This window comes from Squalius cephalus (assembly GCF_949319135.1).
Source record: "Squalius cephalus genome assembly, chromosome: 22".
Lineage (NCBI taxonomy): Eukaryota > Metazoa > Chordata > Actinopteri > Cypriniformes > Leuciscidae > Squalius > Squalius cephalus.
The window spans coordinates 27,465,273-27,484,554 of NC_137143.1; the positions used below are offsets into that span (position 1 = coordinate 27,465,273).

Consider the following 19,282-nt stretch of genomic DNA (forward strand, 5'->3'; position numbering starts at 1 on the left):
CACATTACCATTGCTCTATTTGTATAGTTTGATTTAATAAATCTTTGAGCGAGGGTTGTGTTTTGAGGTCAGGGATTTGATTGACAGCTGTCCGAATGGTGTGTGAGAGCCTCCTTCTGTGAGATTATTTGTGTTTGAGCTCAAGCCGGAACCAGCAATCCACCATGTAGACTGCGTGAAGATAGACATGAACAGACAGACAGAAAGAAAGAGACAGAAAAAGCAAGAAAAGAGACAAGCGTAAAAGACAGAAAGGTGTGAAAGAAAAAAATATATATAAAAGAAAAAGAATGAGAAAGAGAAAGAAATAAGGAGAGAAAATAAGAGTGAAAGAACGAGCAAGAAAAAGAAAGAAAGAGCAAAAGAACGAGAGCGAAAGAAAGAATAAAAGAAATAAATGAGCAAAAGAGAATGAAAGAAAGAAAGAGAGCGAAAGAAAGAGCAAAAGAAAGAAAGAGTGAAAGAGAACGAAAGAAAGAACCAGCGAAAGAAAGCACGAGTGAAAGAAAGAGTGATAGAAAAAAGGAATGAAAGAAAGAAAGAACGAGCGAAAGAAAGAACTTAAGAAAGAAAGGACTTAAGAAAGAAAGGGTGAGTGAGTGAGTGAAAGAAAGAATGAGCGAAAGAAAGGGTGAAATAAGAAATAAGAAATCAAGAGCAAAAAAGGTAAACAGGCCCGACCACTTCCCAATAAAAAATAGAGCAAAGAAAGAGTGTGAAAGAAAGAGTAAAAGAAAAAGTGCACAAAAAAGAAAGAGCGAAAGAAAGAGAAGTAGATTCAATATAGTAGTTCCAGCTCCTCTCAGTAAGAGTAAAAGAACGAGCAAGAAAAAGAAAGAAAGAGCAAAAGAACGAGTGAAAGAGAGAGCGAAAGAAAGAATAAAATAAATAAATGAGCGAAAGAGAATGAAAGAAAGAAAGAATCAGCAAAAGAGCGAGCGAAAGAAAGAGAGAGCAAAAGAAACAAAGAGTGAAAGAGAACGAAAGAAAGAACCAGCGAAAGAAAGCGTGAGTGAAAGAAAGAGCGATAGAAAGAACGAAAGAAAGAATGAGCGAAAGAACTAAAAGAAAGAAAGGGTGAGTGAGTGAAAAAGAATGAGCGAAAGAAAGGGCGAGTGAGTGAAAGAAATGATAAGAAATCAAGAGCAAAAAAGGTAAACAGGCCCGACCACTTGCCAATAAAAAAAATAGAGCAAAAGAAAGTGTGAAAGAAAGAGACCATGAGCTCCATCATTACACACTACATGCCAAAGCTGGCACCATGATGCTGGGATGTTCTGAGTGGTTGTTAGGGTGTTGCTAAGTGGTTGCTTAGTCAAGTAATAGCACACTTCTCAATAAACCACACAACTTGAGTTATCATTCATGTTCGTCGCACAAACAGAGCATCAATAACGGTTAATACCTAAGATTAGGGATCTGTTTAAATCTTTGCCTCAGCAAGCAGCTCTAATAAGACCGTACAGCCAATCTGTCCGCCACATAACCTAAATATAACACTTCCACAGGATATTCTCCACGTGTATTCAATGATTCTTGCCGAGCCGTGCAGCAAATCCAGTTCCTGAAGCCCTCAAAGAAAACACTAGTGTTTAAAGTCTGGAATGTTTTACTGGGAGGGGAAATGTAAGTTTACTATTGTTGGAATTCAAGTATGCACTGTGTCTCTGAATGCACAAAGCTCGCTTCAGCTCCAAGGCCTGGCATATGGTCGAAACCAGAGTAAATACGGAGCGGAGGCTGTGCATGCCAAAAACTAAATGCTACTCTTATCTCCTCTTTTTCTTGTTCTCTCCCTTGATTTTCAACTCCCTCCTCTTTCTCGTTCTGTCCTTTTCTCTCTTGCAAGACAGAGGGCCACCTGTGGAAACAAGACCAACTGGCTAAAGATCCTTGTACTCCAATACCAACAGCTCCATGTCTATCTGGGATCTATCCGGACACATGAGCCGACAACTTCCTTCAGACAATATCAGGCTAGAGTCTACCTAGAAGGCAATACAAGCTACTATGGTGTCTGATTTGGATTAAGCTAAAGACAAGTCAGAGAGACTAATAAAACAGTAGAGGTGCTGAAATATTGCAAGAACAACCACAAATTTGATCTACAAGGCCAACGTCTACCACAACCACAACATTCTTTGATAGATCCTCTTTCAACCTTTAGGTACAAGACCTGTGAAAATCCAGTCAAGTGGATCCAGATAAAGCCTGGAGGAACACCATTGCCCGGTGTAGTCTTAGTGGCTAACTACTGGGGGGTCTGTTTTACACACATACACACACTGGGGACTTTGTGTTGAGAAAGGCCCCTCTCTATGCTTCGCCTCCGTAGCATGAAATGGCCTGTTGGAGGGGAACTAGAACTTGGTCCTGCTAACGAGCAAGTAACCGGACCCTTACTTGCACTTTTTAGCCTTTTTTTTTTTTTTAAACCCCTCTCTCACGGATACATGCCCACCCTGTTTCTTTGCATGAGCAGTGTAGCAGGAAGAGACAGAGGGATATTCGTTCCGAAATACGGCTGCTACGTTCTCCTCCCTCTCTACTTTTACATTCTCACATGGTCTTGTTCGCACAGAGTTTCTCCAATCAACTGAAAACCTTTTTGCTGCCTTCACGCCGTGTGCACTGTTAAACCCTAGGGAAGGTAATGTAACCTGGTGTGGGTATGTGAGATCAGCTCTAATCCATGCTTGCTATATGATGGTACCAAGATCTCCAGAACTGACCTCTTTCTTCCTGACTGGCTTTTCCATTTGCTGGTCTAAGACAATCACAGCCATGCATGGCCACATCTAAGACCGAACAATGGGTCAACTCTGCTCCAAAGCCCACAAAGGTACATGTTCCCATAGCATTACAATCATATGCTGTCAGATAAAGTCACTTCCCATAAGACGTTCTGTTACTTAGTTGTATTTAACTCTAGTATGGTTCAGTCCACGGACCTTTGAAAGTCCACAATGGTCACTTTATTGAATACATGGCTGCAAAGAAGACTGCCCAACTACAGAACATCTGGCTTAGTTGCTTTCAGAAAGTGTGCTTGACATTGGTGTTACACTCAAGAAGTGAAAAACTATATACAATATTGTTCTAACAATGGCAAAACTACTTTTCCAAAATGCTTTCCACTTCTGAGAGACATACAAAGTTCATATTCAGAGATTTTGCTGTATTACAAAGACAAAACAGCTGGTGAGTGGTGAATATCATAAGCACATAATTTACTCTTTCCCCCCACCCCATCTATTGGTCAGCTGTTCGCATTGTGCCGCCAAGTATGCTTGGTTTTGGCAGCGGGAGCAGATATTACGAAAGGTCTCATCCCTTTTGTTGACGCCACCGTAGGACATTTCTAGCTTGGGGAACACTTATCTCTGAATACAAACTTTACACAAAACGTCTTCATGTATTATTCCACATACTTTTTTTCATAGGAGTATTTGTGAATTCTGTCGTCCTACATAAACCAGTATTGTTTGGTTTAAATGTTTTTATGTACGCCTATTTACACATACTCAAACATCATTAACTCCAGAATATATATTTGGAAGCACAAATGGTAATGGGTTTAGAGGCACAAATGGGACTAATAATAATAATAACAATAATATAAAATAAATGGAAAAAGGATCAGAAAAATAAAAAGTGACAAAAATATGGAATATCAAAAGAACTAGTAATGTGGCATATGCTGGAGTAAAACTAGAGGGGGAAGTACATGAAGACGTCAGTCGAGACGTCAAAAAGGTTCAATTTTGGTCTGATTTTGATTTGGCTTCATTTTATTCATGTTAAAAAATATATATATTTGAGAGCGGAAACAATAACAATCATTCAACAACATCACTACTTGTGAGTCCAGGTCGCTAGCAGTGCGGTTATCTTGATACCGCCTGAAATTACAGTCCATCCGGCGGCAGATTTCTCCAGTTTCAAATTTTGTTAAATTAAAGAGCCTCAGCCAAGGCCTGCGGAGCGAGTTCCTGCACGAAACTCAGTCTGGCCCAGAAGAGAGGAGAGGTGCTTGGAAGAGGAAGAGAGAGATGAGGGTGGTTTGGGATTAGCGTGACACCATGTATGCAGGCGGTCCGCGGACAAAGCCAGAACCCACATCATCACTCTTCGCAGCGTATGCCGTATGACTGTGCTGGCTCACTCGCTCACACGCACAACACAAGCAGAAGTGACATACCGTACACTTATAGAGTGATAATTACAGTTTAAGAGGAGCAGGTGACACATAAAGCACAGGTTCCACCTAGTCACACACACACACACACACACAGACAGACATAGACACACAAAATCAAAAGAATGACAACAGCATCTTCCAAGTCAAGATATACCTTAACTTATCTATAACCAGCCGTTAAGTCTATGTAATTGAGTGGTATTTGGATGAGCTTGTCCTACACAAGTGTAAAAAAAAAAAAAAATAATGAGCAGAAAAGTAGCCACAACTAACAGCTACATTAGTAAAAAATGAATGGCAATAATAATGTCTGTTTTTAATAGGACTGGCTCGTACATTGAGCAGACAGCTGTGTTTAAGAGTCTTGCTTAGCAGCCATTAAAATTTGCACGTTTTAATATCTTGCTTTGTCCAAAACGTCACTTTGCACTAAAATTTATGATGTGAAGTTTTGCTAAACCCTGACAACAGCCAAACATCTGCTATATGTATATACTGTACGTCTACTTGAAATCTGTAACATGAGTCTGATTGGTAAATTATAACTATAAAAGAAGGGAGATTGGGGCCTAAAGGGGACATTTGAGGAAAAAGGGATGCGAGGGTGAGCAGTGCCCATTAAAAAGAAAATTTTTGGATCATGACAGTATTGTTTAATTCTTTCATTTATACATTTAGCAGACTTTTTTTTTTTATCAAAAGTGACTTACAAAAGAGCAACAAAAAGCAATTTGTCAGAGCCAACAATATTTGTAATATACAATGCCAGGATAAATGGACAACTAGATCAGGAAGCAAGCTAGAGAAGTGCAGAAATGCAGACCAAAAAAAAAAAAAAAAAATCTGATTTTTTTTTCTTTTTTATGAGTTTTTATTACTTTAGTTGATCATTTAAGAGTATAATGCCATAATTAGCAAGTCTACTGAGTATTAGCGACATCACAGATACTGCAAATGTTTGTATTTTCTGCCAACCTTTAAGCCCTTTAAAGTGTGATTACTGTATAGTCATGTGACCCTCCTCAATGCCCATCCATGTAGAACAGCTTGCCTTGTCTACGTGTGGTAAAATGGGCAGACCAACACACACTCTCACACACATAGATGGAAGCAGTCCAACCCACTGTATGCCGCAGTGCTCTTGTGTTATTGTTCTGACAACTCACACATGCTGATTTCCTGTAAGACTCTGATAAGAGCTCAGAGAGAGAGAGAGAGAGAGAGAGAGAGAGAGAGAGAGAGAGAGAGAGAGAGCGAGAGAGAGAGAGAGATGTCTTTATCCCTAATATGTTCCAGCCGGATGTTGCACCTGATTCATATCTAGAGTTCTGGAAGCCTGGTTGTATATGAGGTAAGCTGTGTCTTTATCTGCTCACAGTACAGTTACATTACTCCTGAAGCTATGACTCATGCTGTTAAAAGTCTTGCCTTAAGAGCAATATCCTTTTGTGTCATAAATTAATACATGCTTGTTCCTCAGCCTCTCTCTCTGACACACACACACACACACAGTTTTTGTTGGCCTCCAGGATCAAAAGATGATCCAACGGAGAAGGAATGCTTCTATAACTACTGAAAAGCAGGTCTGGTGTACTCTTGCTGTTTAGTTTGGACCTGTTTTAATCACAGCTGAGAACCACAGAAAGACCATTATAAAATACATAAGCGTGGAGAGGAATAGACGATCGTCCCTGATGTGATACACACACACACAATATGTATACACATTTATAAATGCACTTTTATTTATCTGACACAAAAATAAATATAAAAAAAGGATAAGGATTAGATAAGGATAGAATAAGTAATTCCTCAATTGATGGTTTGAAATGAACAAAGGACGGTATGAAGGAATGAATGAAGGACAGAATGAATGAACAAATGAAGGATGGACAGAATGAACAAATGACAGATGGAATGAAAGAAAGAGGATGGACGGAATGAACGAACAAACGAACAAAGATCTTAGGATAAATCACTTGTAAAATGCTGCTTTGGATTAAAGTAATGTAAAACAGACAGTAAACTGGGGACAGATCTTTCTGTAGTAAATATTAGCGCATGTCTACAGTGCATCAAACTCTTTTATCATGATGTCCTTTTTAAACCCCCGTCTGGTTTCTGGGGCAGCAAATAAAAACACATTTTACTGTATGTCCTGCAGGGACATTTATTTTGCATAAATTGAGGGCCTTTATCTCTCATTCAGTCAGTAAAATTAGAGTTCATTGCCTCATGTTTTGGCCTCCATCATCTGTGTGACCTTATAAATCTGCAGAATTTAGATGGTGTACAATTCTTTTGCACTTTAAAATGCACATGTGTTTTGAGGTGTTTTCAGGTACACTCCATTTCTTCGCTGGTGATTTCATCAGTAATGAGCAAGTCTAATAAACTACATCTGCAGATGTCTTTCTACCCACAGACTAAACTATGCGCCGCTGTGTGTCACATCAGTTCTGTTTCAGGATCATTTTAAATATTTGTGCCCAATATCATGCATCACCACCTCCAACCCAAACTCTTGAACTCACCATTCTCAAAGATATAATTAGCACCCAGTGATTGTGGGCGTCTGTGTGTACAAGACTGTGCAACAAACAATATAATGGCATCCATTTGTCTTAAAGAAAAAAATATACAGGCTTTGAAACATTTTAAAGGATCAGAACCATACTCTTCGCAAGTCCGCCAATGTGATTGCTAGATCATTGCGTAAAATACCCATGGTTAAAGTACCATATGCTAACATTAAAAATTATCATATATCTGCCAATACGACGATTGGTGGACGATATATTGTTCAAATAGCAGTTCAAATGTTATGTTTATATAGTTTATAATATTTATTATGTTCATAAATCGACCAAGGTGAACATATTTAGACTGTTTTGTGAACCCTGTTCAAGAAAAAGAAAAAAAAAGTCCAACACAAACGTTACTGCTGCTCATCAACGGCTTGCAGGTGACAAGAGCAATCCTCTGTTGGCTAGACCATCCCATTTAACAAAGCTTCGTCTGAACTTCACGGACTTCAAAGGTGTGGCCTTTGAAGTGCGCATCCTTTGAATTGGGACACAGCTTGTGTCAATGGCTACTATAGCACCCCTTGTGGCAACAGTGAGAATAAAATGCATAATGCAACAAAAAATACACATGAAATTGAGCTTGCATAGCTAGAAGCATAACCATAAAAACCCACATTTCAACCACTTCCTCTTCCTGTTTGATACTAAAGACTAAATAAATGGCAGGTGAAATCAATGAAAGCATCACTGGTGTTTAAATCTGCTCATCTGATGGAAAATCCATTTCCTACAGGAAAAGCTTGAATGTCAACAAACCGCAGATAGTTTTCTCTCTCAGCGCAAGGTATCCGTTAAGAAGGCTTCAATTGTGAAGGAGAGAGACAGCTTGCTTTGAATTAGACACATCTGTGAAAACACAGCTCTCTATCACCACAGACATGTTTTATTAACAAGCGCTCTCTCAACAGTGATCAATCTCGGACGTCTGCCTCTCACACGCGTTGCCCTCTTGTGCCCTGACCCCAGGAGGGTGGGCGGCCTCGGATGTCCAGGGATCAGGTGCATGTTGGAAAAAGACACCTTTATGATTGGCAAAATATTGCAAAAAACATCAGCGGGATCAGCGGATTTTGAAATATTAGATTGTCCGAGAAGGGTGAACCAGAAAGAAACTGAACAGCTGTTCTTTCCGTACTCTCCTTTCTTTCTCAGAGAAACACTCATTCCCGCCAATGTAAATACATCAGACCCGGAGCGCCAGGGCTCAGAAGTCGTGAGGCAGCAGCAAAGACTGCTTGAGCTGGAGATTAATCCAGGATTAGCCCCGGGGTCAGGGTCACTGGCCCCGACCTGAGCGGAATCAGGAAGCAGGGATTACACAAACAAAGTGGCATTACTGCAAAGAATCCCAATGAGGTTTCCAAGCAAAAGTGAAATAGAAAAAGGGAAAGTCCACTACAGTCTAAAAATTTGGGGTCATTAAGGTTAAAAAACAAACAAAAAGGAAATTAATACTTTTATTCAGCAAGGACGCATTAAATTGATCAAAAATGACAGTAAAAGACATTTAAACTTTCTATTCATCAAAGAATTCTGAAAGAAATGTATCATGCGTGTATTACTGTTTTTACTGTATTTATAATCAAATAAATGCAGCCTAGGTGAGTATAAAAGCCTTCTTTCAAAAACATTACATTAAGAAAAATCTTACCGACCCCACAATTTTGAACGGTAATGTATATTCAAAAGAGTAAAGACGTGCTCACGAAGATTTTACAGAATATACATTATTTCAAACTCAGCAGCTGTTTTGAATTGGTGTCTAATAGTTAAGTAAATAATATTCCTAACTGATGACAATTTGAGGTCCAGGCTGCAAATGAACTTACTTTGAAACGAATCATATTAGTTTGATTGAGCTTTTTTTTTGGTCTTCTGAGACTACAGGCCACCCTTACTTTGTTTCCAAACTGCCAAAAGCCATACACACTTTCATAGTGTCTGTATGAAGATGTTTGACTTGGCCTGGACCAGAAGGAAGTTTAAATTCAGCAAAAATGTTCCACTTCATTGACCCTTGTTATTATTAAAGATCGGAGTTTTGAAGACCGCGCTGAAAGGGTAGAGCCTCAATAGCTCTCAAAACAAAAACGTGAGGAAAGGGTTTGATTTCATTTGGTATACTTTTTCCATTCAGGTGTCCAAAGTGGTATACTAATATAGTTTTGATTGTGACATGAGAGTCGAGGGAAGATTTGCACTTATGAGAAGGACAGATGTCTGCACCATAGTCCCTTACTAAAAAAGGTTACCCAAAATGACGCCACAGGGAGAATTGCTACATCATCTTTACAATGAAACAATGCCCTCCTTATATAAACACAAGCACCTAAAAAAGCCTCAGGAAAGGGGAACGGAGGAGAAGCGCTTCGTCAGCGACACGAAGATTTTCAAAATGCTGAATGCCTGAGACTAGCAGGTTTTCTGCGAGAGTTCCTGTCAGTATCCTGTGACATGTCGACGGCTAATTTACGATCATGGACATCTAGGAAGGTGATCTCTTGTGGCTCCTGGAGGTGATGGGAAATGTCCTACGTACACCCTGGTGGAAGCCTCCGACTGCTGGGCTATCACAACAGAAGCTGAGGGGTCAAGGCACGGCAGAGGTGCCAGTGGAATTGTTCCCCCGTTTCCTCTGAGACAGACGGGAAGGAATGCTAAAAGTGACAGAAGCCATTGTGTAGAAGTTCTATCCTTCGGCTACTCTCCCGCTGATGCATGTGTTTACCGCCCGCTGCTGGGTCTCTATAGCGCTGCCTCGATGCTTGTCACTACAACCTATGGGACCTGAAGATGGAAAAGTTTATATATAGAATGACTCTTTTCACACCATTCATCCTATAAGACCTATAAGAGCCAATGCATGAGGGAAAGCCAACATTGGTGTTACATTTGGCAGATGCTTTGGATGCTATCAGGGCTGCATATGTTCCGTTTCCCAGGCCAGACAGGAAGGAAGCAGGATTAGGATTGAGTCAACATGTTCATCTATTTCGCCCTGTCTCTCTTCCTCTCCATTTACGCAAGCGCTCATCTGAGAATGAGGTGATTAGCTGCGGACAAACAGCAATGAGGTTTGGTGCGCCACACTTTCACCCGGCACCCCACACACACGCCCTCCCATGGGAATAAAATGCCAGATGGTTAACCCTTTCAGGACAGGTTCTGTCACCACGGGTAGGAACTCATTCTGAGGGAGAGCTGGACGGACAGGTGTCACCGAGCCTACAGGGTCCCTGCTGATAAGCCTTGCAAAATGACAGGCTCAAATACTTTAATAACTGCCCACGTTGACTGTGAGAAAACTGCAAGATCTGTCTAATGAGAGAAGAAAAACAATACAACAACTTATGCTATAAGTACCTTTTCCAAATGACACTTTTTCAAGAAGTAGTTCAACCAAAAATGAAAATATTTTCAATGTTTTTTTTAGAACATAAAAGGAATACACAAAGTTTCTTTCCGTACAATGAAAATAAATGGATGTTGTCAACCTAAAAAAAGCCATTTGACCAGAACTTCTTGCCTGTCTACACTTGACTGTCCTATAAAACAAAGAATTTATTAGTAAAAATAATGAATAAAAATAAGATTAATAAAGCCAAAGGTCTTAAAAAAAATAAAGAAAAAAAATAATAAACTACAATTAAATTAACTAAAAAATGAATTGAAGTACATCAAAAATATAAATAAAAATATAAATTAATTAATTTAAAAATGTAATTTCAGTAAGTAAATAAATAAATAGGAATGACATAAGGATGAGTAAATTATGATTTTTGACAACTATGAACATGCCAATTCAGTTAATATTCAAACAGAATTTAGCTTAAGCTATAAGAAAGCAAACATGGCAATAGTTAATTTATCCATTTGGGAAATCAACATAGGAGTGATTGTACATGTGTGTTACTTGGTAACATGCTATGAGATAGAGCTATACTAGGGAAAGATCTGTTATCCTGAATACACTGCAAGTGCATATTAGCACATAGATTCCTTTTTTAAACCTGGTAAATTTAGTACCTTCACTTTCACATGTCTTTAGGAGTCATTATAACACCTAATTCTAATGCACTTACAGCTAATTCCCTTATATATTATCTAGCATTGACTAATTCTGACATGAGGATACAAGCCAGTATGTCCTCACTGGAAAGAGGAAGGACTTGACAGACTGAAAGGAAGGAAGCAGGGCAAGATAAAGCAGATAGTAAGAAGAGGAGGCCGATTTAGTGACTCCCTGTTTGCTGGTAATCGGCTGAGAGAGATTACCAACAACATGACCGTGAAAGTGGTACAAAAAAACAAAAAAAACATTCCAAGACCCATTCCAGAAATGAGTGCAAACAGAAAGGTGCATGAAAATTACAAAGGGTACAAGAAATAAATTGGTTCAAGTGGTTGTCACTCTCACTCATGGGGAGAAGACGGCTGAACCCCTTCAAACTCCAAAACCAAATTATAATCAGCGAGTCAGTATTAAACACTCTTTTTGAAGGAGAGCAGAGCCTGAAAGAAACGACGAAAAGAGAACCATTTCAATTACAGGTATGGAAAAATTCAGCCCTATGAATAGTTTACAGTACTTGGAGGCGAATGAGGTAACCATGCAATCAGACCTGGCATGGAAGGTAACTGTCAGATGATTTACAACCCAAACCTTGCCAACTTCAAGACACAATGTTGAACAAATACTTCTGCGTATAAGGAATGATGTGTTGCTGTAGGGTCCACCATCACGAAGACCTGCGAAATGAGCTTGCTGGCTCATTTTTGTTAAAGTTTGAAAATTAGTAGGAAAGAGAGTGCATGACATCTTGAAACGATCTTCTGGTTACCATCAGTTCAAAATTTACACTACAGGGTGTAATGAATAATGAACAATATAACGTTTATAAACTTAAAACAATATTTTAAAAATAAGCCATTGAGTGAAAATCAGTTAGCAGCTGTACGGTGAGTGTGGATTCATTCACAAGAACATAGACTCATTTTTCTTTAAATAATAGCCCAATTGCAATAGCAGAAAGTCATTATAGAGAGCTACAACTCACTTTCCTGTTGTTTTAAATCCAGCTGGGTGGTTGAAGGTTCCTAAAAGCTGGTTTGATCAATGATGTGTAAGAAACAAGTTCATGACATTTTTTGATTTATCGATGCAATTCCCCAGAGCCTAAATTGGGCTTGATGAACTCGCTTTACGTTCTCACCCAGAAACTTAGAATTGATATTGATTTACCATGTTGCTACACCATCAGGAAGACTATGTTTTAGTTTTTATATGAAATGATCAATATCAGACCTTTAGCTTGCATACAAGTCCAACAGTCCATTAGGAAACACTGACAAAGCAGCACATTTTCTCAGCAAAAAAAAATACCAGCATGAATTTCCATGCTGGTTTATGCTGGTCTAACTGGTGGAACACTGCCAAAAATGCCAGTTAACCACCACAGTCTTTCTGGTTAATCTGGTTGACCAAGGTTAATGCTGTGGGAACAAATGCTTTCCTAAAAAAGGCCTAACAGTCTTCGAATAAATCCCTTCAATGACACGCTCCGTGTGAGTCTCTCACTGTGTTTTAGATATAGAAAGCATCCCGATTAGCTTCCAGCGGGAGCAGGGTCGTAGGGTTATCATAGCACTGCGTTCAGACGACCAGTAGACAGGGAGGGTCACAGGCTGTCCAACCTCGTCCAATGATAGTACGCCCAACATTTCAACCTCATCCTCTTGTCTGCTGCAGATAAACAGTCTCCATCTTTAACTTCAGCTCTAGATAACACCACATCAACCAGAATGCTGCAAGTGCCAAACAAAACCAGAGATAAATGAGAGGATTTCTATGATATTAAAATTGTATTATGATGCCCTTGGTGGCCTGCTCAACCAGACCAAATTGATCTCTGACACAGTTTGCAGTCGGCATAATGGACTCTCACATAAGCTGACTGATGCGAAAGAGATTTGGCAAGATTTGGCAGTTGCTATTGATTTTCTAAAGAGAAATGCAAAGCAATGAGCAATACTCTTGATTTTTTCACTCCATTAAACATGAGTGAATTGCTGTTGTCCATTGAGGATTTTATTTTTATAGCAACAAACATATATTCACTTTAAGTATATTAAGATTTTGAAAAATGAGCTTAGAATCAGAAAGATGGAAACAATGCATAAAACACACAATTTCATTTCTGAGGTAGTGTTTCTGTAATCATATGAGAGCAATATAATCCTCTTTATCCTTCAACTAAAACCCAAAGACCTCTTCTAAATATCTGTGTTATTCCTGGAAAGTTTGGATGTTCCAAATCCACTAGAAATCTTACTATGCATTTGAACAGCAAGGCCAAGAACAGAACATGTGTTTTTATGAGAATTTCAGGCCTTTTCATTAAGTTTAACCACGATTGCGGTAGGGCATGTGGATGAACTTTACAAAACATGTCCAGGTCATATTTAACCACAAATTATTTTTTTTGCATTTACAGTAATCAGAATTGGGCTTAAGAATTGGGAGAAATGTAGTTTAATAATTTATACGCCTTTAGATTCAGGAGGTGAAATATTACCCAGACATGTTCTTGACCGGTTCACTCATGCACATGCCATATAAGACAAAACTTTGTTCTGCACTCCTAGATTCCTGTATCTTTACCCCATATACTGTTTTACACTACAGTGAGATTTGGATACCCAACAAACCCAATTCCTCCCACAGAAGTGCACTTATAGGTCTGTTCTCAGGAGAGGGAAGCTGAGAAGAGAGAGCTCTCATCCATCATCAGAGGTCTACCCGGATTATCCAGGCCTCATAACTTCCCAGTGCCGAGCAGTGGTGTAAACCTTCCCTCCCCACCCTTTATCATCCGAATCCCAACCATCCATTCTCCCTATCAGCCATTAGGAGTATACTTGGGTTGACCTCACACTTCCAATTAATAACAAAAAAAATAAGCCAACACCACCTTCTTAAAGTGCATGCACAGACAGGGGTTTCATGGAGATGTAATCTATTACCCAAGGTGCAATGGGAGTAGTATGGTAGTCACGAAAAAGAGGACAGAAAGGAATATGTAGGAGGAAATAGGGTCTGAATAAAAAAAAATATATACAATTCCCTAGACTCAATACAAGAACTCAGGAAATGGAATCCTACTAGTCCTACTCAAATGAACATGACAACAATTCAGCATTCATTTGATGGTTAATAATCTAGGAATAATTATCCAGGAGCACAGATTTTATGAGGGGGCAATCTCTTGATAATATTGAGACATCACAATATATAGATTTTGAACGGTAGGGCATTATATATTTTAAAGGAGTATCACCTGCAACTGATATTTCAATTGCATTTAACATTCTGCCTCCAGGAACACCTAACCACAGTCAGGCCTGTCAGATATCCCAAAATATCTCCCCCAACTCATAAAACTCCAGCCCCTGAGGCTCAGGTCTCACACGTTTGGGGTGAAAGATAAACAGCGAGGGGAAAGAGTGACAGCCCAATAAATTAACACCCATCTAAGGAGCTTGTTTATCTTTACCATCTCTCCCCTACCAGCAATCTCAACCCTCACAAAGTCTCGAACCTGTCAGAGCTCATTCTAGTTACACATGATTGACAGATGAAACACCCAATCAGGCTTGACAGGCAGGCAGGACATCCTAAACCATGACCTAACGGTTGACCTCTCACCTCTAGCAGTCAGGTTGCTAGACTGCCGTAAGATGAAGACATGAGATACTGCTGTATTTCCCCCCACGTATTCTGAGTTAGCGTCTCGGTTAACAGGGAAATATTCCATTTTTTTTCCATAGCTTCATACTTTAGGTTGCAAAAACTTAAGCCAACCTTACACTTAGGTGATTGTCTTGAAATAATAAATACCCAAAAGGAAACCATTGTCCACAAATCAGTATGTGGTTTAAAAAAAAAAAAAAAAAACACAACAACAACAACGAATCAGAGGCTTTGTAATTAAAAGCGAACTATGCTATATAATGAAGTACCTATGGCTAAGAATCTCCAAAGCCCATTGAGTTCCAGTGGAGGGGAAAATGAGCGTTGTTCCCAAATCTTGGAGGCAAAGATCTCTCTATCTGGGTCTCTGGTCACGGTTCAGCAAGATCAAGTGAAGAAGAACCTCCCTTTTTCTCACACTCCTTTGTGGTCTCCAAGTTTTTGAGAATTAAGCATAAAATGAGCGTAACCGTCTCCATTGAGAATGCCCCCTTGTCCAGCGAACGAGATTAATGAAATTCCCACACAGTGCCAAAGCGAACAAATACCTAGCGTCACTGAGTTAGCCATTAATACTGCTTGTTATTGTTGGCTTCATTTTACAACAAAACGGCGAAACCCTCATAAAAGCTCATAAATTTCAATCACAACAGCCATACTGAGAGGCCACGTCAAGGTAATTTCTCTGATTACTGTCAAACTGATCAGAGTTAGATGAAATCTGAATATGTTTTTAATAATGGCAATGTATTTCAACTGAAAACTAACCAAATTTGACTTTAAATTAGCAGGTTGTGAAGTAACTTATGTGCAAAACCCCAAATCTCTCAAGTAATTTTCTATCGCAATATCAGCAAAGCTACCTGCAGCATCGGCATGTAATCTGTCAAAGTCTTTTCATGTTAAAATCTCGGCAACATCCTTAAATCAAGATGGCAGAGTTTAGCCTCTCTTTCTCTGGGTGATTTGCTAATCATATTTGGGAAAGAGCCAATGGTTTTTTCCCCTCTTGTTTGTTGTGTTTCGCTAGACTTTTCTTCTGCAGCTCTTCTAGAGATAACAGTGTGCCAAAACGGAGTAAAAGAGAGAGACCGCCGAGGTGCCACCCCATGATGTTCAGCAGAAAACATTTTAATTGCTTTAGCAATTAAGCAAGATGAGTCAAAAACCGAGCATGCCTGAAAATTCCCACAGCAAGACGTTAATCTACCTCCTCGGGCAAAACTGTTCCTCAATGGAACAAGCCAGCGAGAGAAGGAGGTGTTTCGTTTTCTAAGAGAGGAGAACTGCACAAAATAGAGAAAATTAAAAACAGATAAGTTCTATGTTAATCTTCGTCAAACAGTATGTCACTCTGTGTTTATAGATTCAAACATATATGTTTCAATCTGCAAAGTTTTGTTGGACCTATTCAGCCAATGGCATCAATAAAGTGAACTAACTGTTTTAAAGACGGTATTACGGTTTCTACTTGACAAGTTTTTAGATGCTGGTTATTTAGTTATTCTAAGAGAGCTCAAATATGTAAATTGTGATTCTTCTGTAAATGTACAGTATAAACTAGTAAGGAATGACCTAAAAAGGAGACGTCTACCAAACATCTAATGAAGATATCCCAGTTGCTGCCATGCACTGGTGCTCTTTGCATGTGCACTGAATCTGAGAGTGTGTGCATTTGTGTGTGTGTTCAATCTGGGTGGTACATTAGAGAGAGGGGAATGGTATCAGTCTCCAACATCTTGTTCGACAGATTACAGCACAAAGCATTTCATTAAAGGGATTAAGTCGTAATTCAGTCCTCCAAGGATTCACTGCAAACTCTGGCTTATGGATCGTAAATCCCAGTCTTTTGGCTGAACATCTCTAAAGTGTGTTTTCCTTTAGCCTACATAAAATATGTTTAAAATATATTTAAGACAACTTGGATGTATCCTGTTACCAGCTTTCCTTGGCACATTAAAACGTGGATATTTATTAAGTAAATGGTCAATTTAGTTGTTTTTTTTCATGTCTTTAAGTTTAGGCCCCAATATACTTCAAGTGCAACAGAAGAACATACTGGTGTGACCTCATTTTGAAAAAGTTAGTTTGGAGTTTGTTTCAGGCGATTAAAACATCATTCTAAAGCGATATTTAATTTTCACTCCGGCTGGCAAACCCTTTCGTACTGCCATTGGTCCATGGCGACCACATAATAGGTGTCCTCTGAAGCTCCGCCTTTATAGACGTGGAAATATTCTCCAGTTCATTTCTTCTGTTCAGTCCGTCGAGGTTGGACGTCCACAAGTGAAAACATGAACACAAACGGAGAGATGCTTCATAGTAGAAAATGAAGTTGTAATTCTAATTGAAAGAGACACTGACACTGTTTTTCATGTTTAAAACTGTAGAGCTGCTTGTGTTTAATACAATCTATTGTATATAAAGAAATGCAACGTGACTTTGAACGTGCAGAATTGCAAAGCTTGTGCAAACATCAACATCGCTATGATCAGATGCTTTCTTAACTACGGTTTACCCCCCGCTGTTATTTCTGTTGTGCGTTTATTTTGTTATTGAGAGGAAAGCACCCATTGCACAGATTTCAGTCCAATAAAACTCTCTAGAATGGGAATGTCCCTCCTCTTGATTCCACAGTCATCCATCCAACAAGCAACTAGTAAATAATTTCATGATGTAATTAAAGCCTATTTGCTACTGAGAAATATAAATAGAACGAATCCAAAATGATCAGGTTTCACTAGGAAATTCATTAAAGCAGCTCACTGTACTTTGGCTTTGAAAACACTTATTCTGAATATGTGTTGTCACCGAGAATGTAAATCATTTTGATTTGTAATGGCTTCTTCTATCCACTCATAAAAGATCTCATTTTCGTCTTTTTAATTTGCAGTGAAAAGACTGTTCTACTGAGAGACTTCTGACTAGCTATGGGAGAAAACGGTCTTGTTCAAATCAAAATAATAAACGTGTGAACTCTAAATCAAGTTGGACTCCATCTGGGAACAGATCTCTCATAGAACTGAACTCTAGTCCAAAACCAACCCTCTGTTTCTGCATACAGCCGAGCCATTATAAGCACAACTGGAAATAATACAAATCACCTACAGCGAGACGTAGCGAGAGAAACAAATTGAAGTCTATGTTGAGAAGTGCATGGGCCTGAGATGACAAGTTTTAAACATCATATTTTCCAGCGGTTTCCGTGACCATCGGCGTGATGTGATTGCCATCAAACAGCGCTGGACTTGCGTGCCCTCTTAACCGTAGCTTGTCAAAACTAAGAACCGAATCTTAGAAGAGGTCGTCCATCTAGCTCCACTTGAAGTTTCCAGCAATTAATTCTGTCACAGAGTAAAGAGCGGTGAAGACCTTGGACACAGTGGACCAGCCACAAGATCTTGTAGTGCTTTTTCCTGCATTCTAATGAAATGCCATAAATCAGAACAGATGAAGGCTGTTAAAGTCACCTCTCAGTTGTTAGACGTCGTCGACTGATGCCAGCTCTGTAACTCCAAGCAAACTGTTAGTTTTTTCCAGGCCTGAACAAGGACCGCTTTGGCAATGCACGCTGGCACATAACCAAGAGAGGGCTGTAACGCAGGTCTGTCATGGCTGGACAAATGTGTCTTGATCTAGAGCAGGTTTGGGCTTCAGGTAAGAGATTTTTGGCACGAGTGCATGTTGTACTTTAATTAACATAATCAGTAGTGACACCATGACTTAGGAACTTGCTCAAGCAAAACATGCCTCGCTGCCACCATAATAATAATTTAAAATACATTCACACTTTTCAACTAAATCCTAACTAAATAATTGGTTCTAATAATATCAGATCTAGCAATGACATAAACAGTGGAGTAATGGTATTCTTCACCCACCAAATGGAAAAGAAAACAGTTTTCACAGGTAAATAACTTAAATTTGCTAAAATACATAGAATTTTAAGATCCACAGTTAGAGAAGTTTAACAGAAAAAATGAAAATAACGGCATAATAATAATAATAAATGTATTATTATGATTATTATTAATATTATAAAATATCATTAACAATATTTTTTATATGCTTAATGTTATTTATTCATTATTATAAAATAATATAATTAAACAACATGTTTAATATTTTATTATTATTAAATAACATCCTTAATACAAACAATTATTTTAATAAATGTATTATTATTATTATTATTATTATTATTATTATTATTATTAAATAATATCATTATTATAAACATAAAATATTTAATATAATAAATTAATTACTACTGTTATTAGTAGTAGTAGTAGTAGTAGTAGTAGTAGTAGTAGTAGTATAAACCAATATAAACAAAATGTTAACTATATTGTCAATAGATAATATCAAACAATATTTACACTTATATAGGCCCAACCTAGCAAAAATGACTACATCTTTCAGTTGTCAGTCACCAAAATGAACCGTTCTAAAGTGGTCTGATTACTATAGGTCTTAGGGATCATTTAAAGGGCGATGTGGAACTTATGAACTCAGCCTTAAAGAGACGTAAACACACATACATGAGAACAAACCTTGCCTGGCCTTTTAAACGAGTTCCTCTGACATTTATTTTTCCCTAGAGTGTCATTAGAAGCTGCTGAGTCTCTGCTCATCATTGTTTATCTCTACACTGCTAATTAGTTCCAATCAATTAAAGTTGATCAATTCTGCGTCACTGGGGCAAGCGTTGATCTTTTCGCTTCTTTGCATGATGAACACTTT

At 38.7% G+C, this 19,282-nt stretch overlaps 1 protein-coding gene across 2 annotated transcripts in view; it reads right to left on the reverse strand.

The window, feature by feature from the left end:
• The window catches only part of sema3fb (sema domain, immunoglobulin domain (Ig), short basic domain, secreted, (semaphorin) 3Fb), a 59,463-nt gene that overhangs the window by 25,687 nt on the left and 14,494 nt on the right, over window positions 1–19,282 (reverse strand). The gene's annotated exons all lie outside the window — the stretch shown is intronic.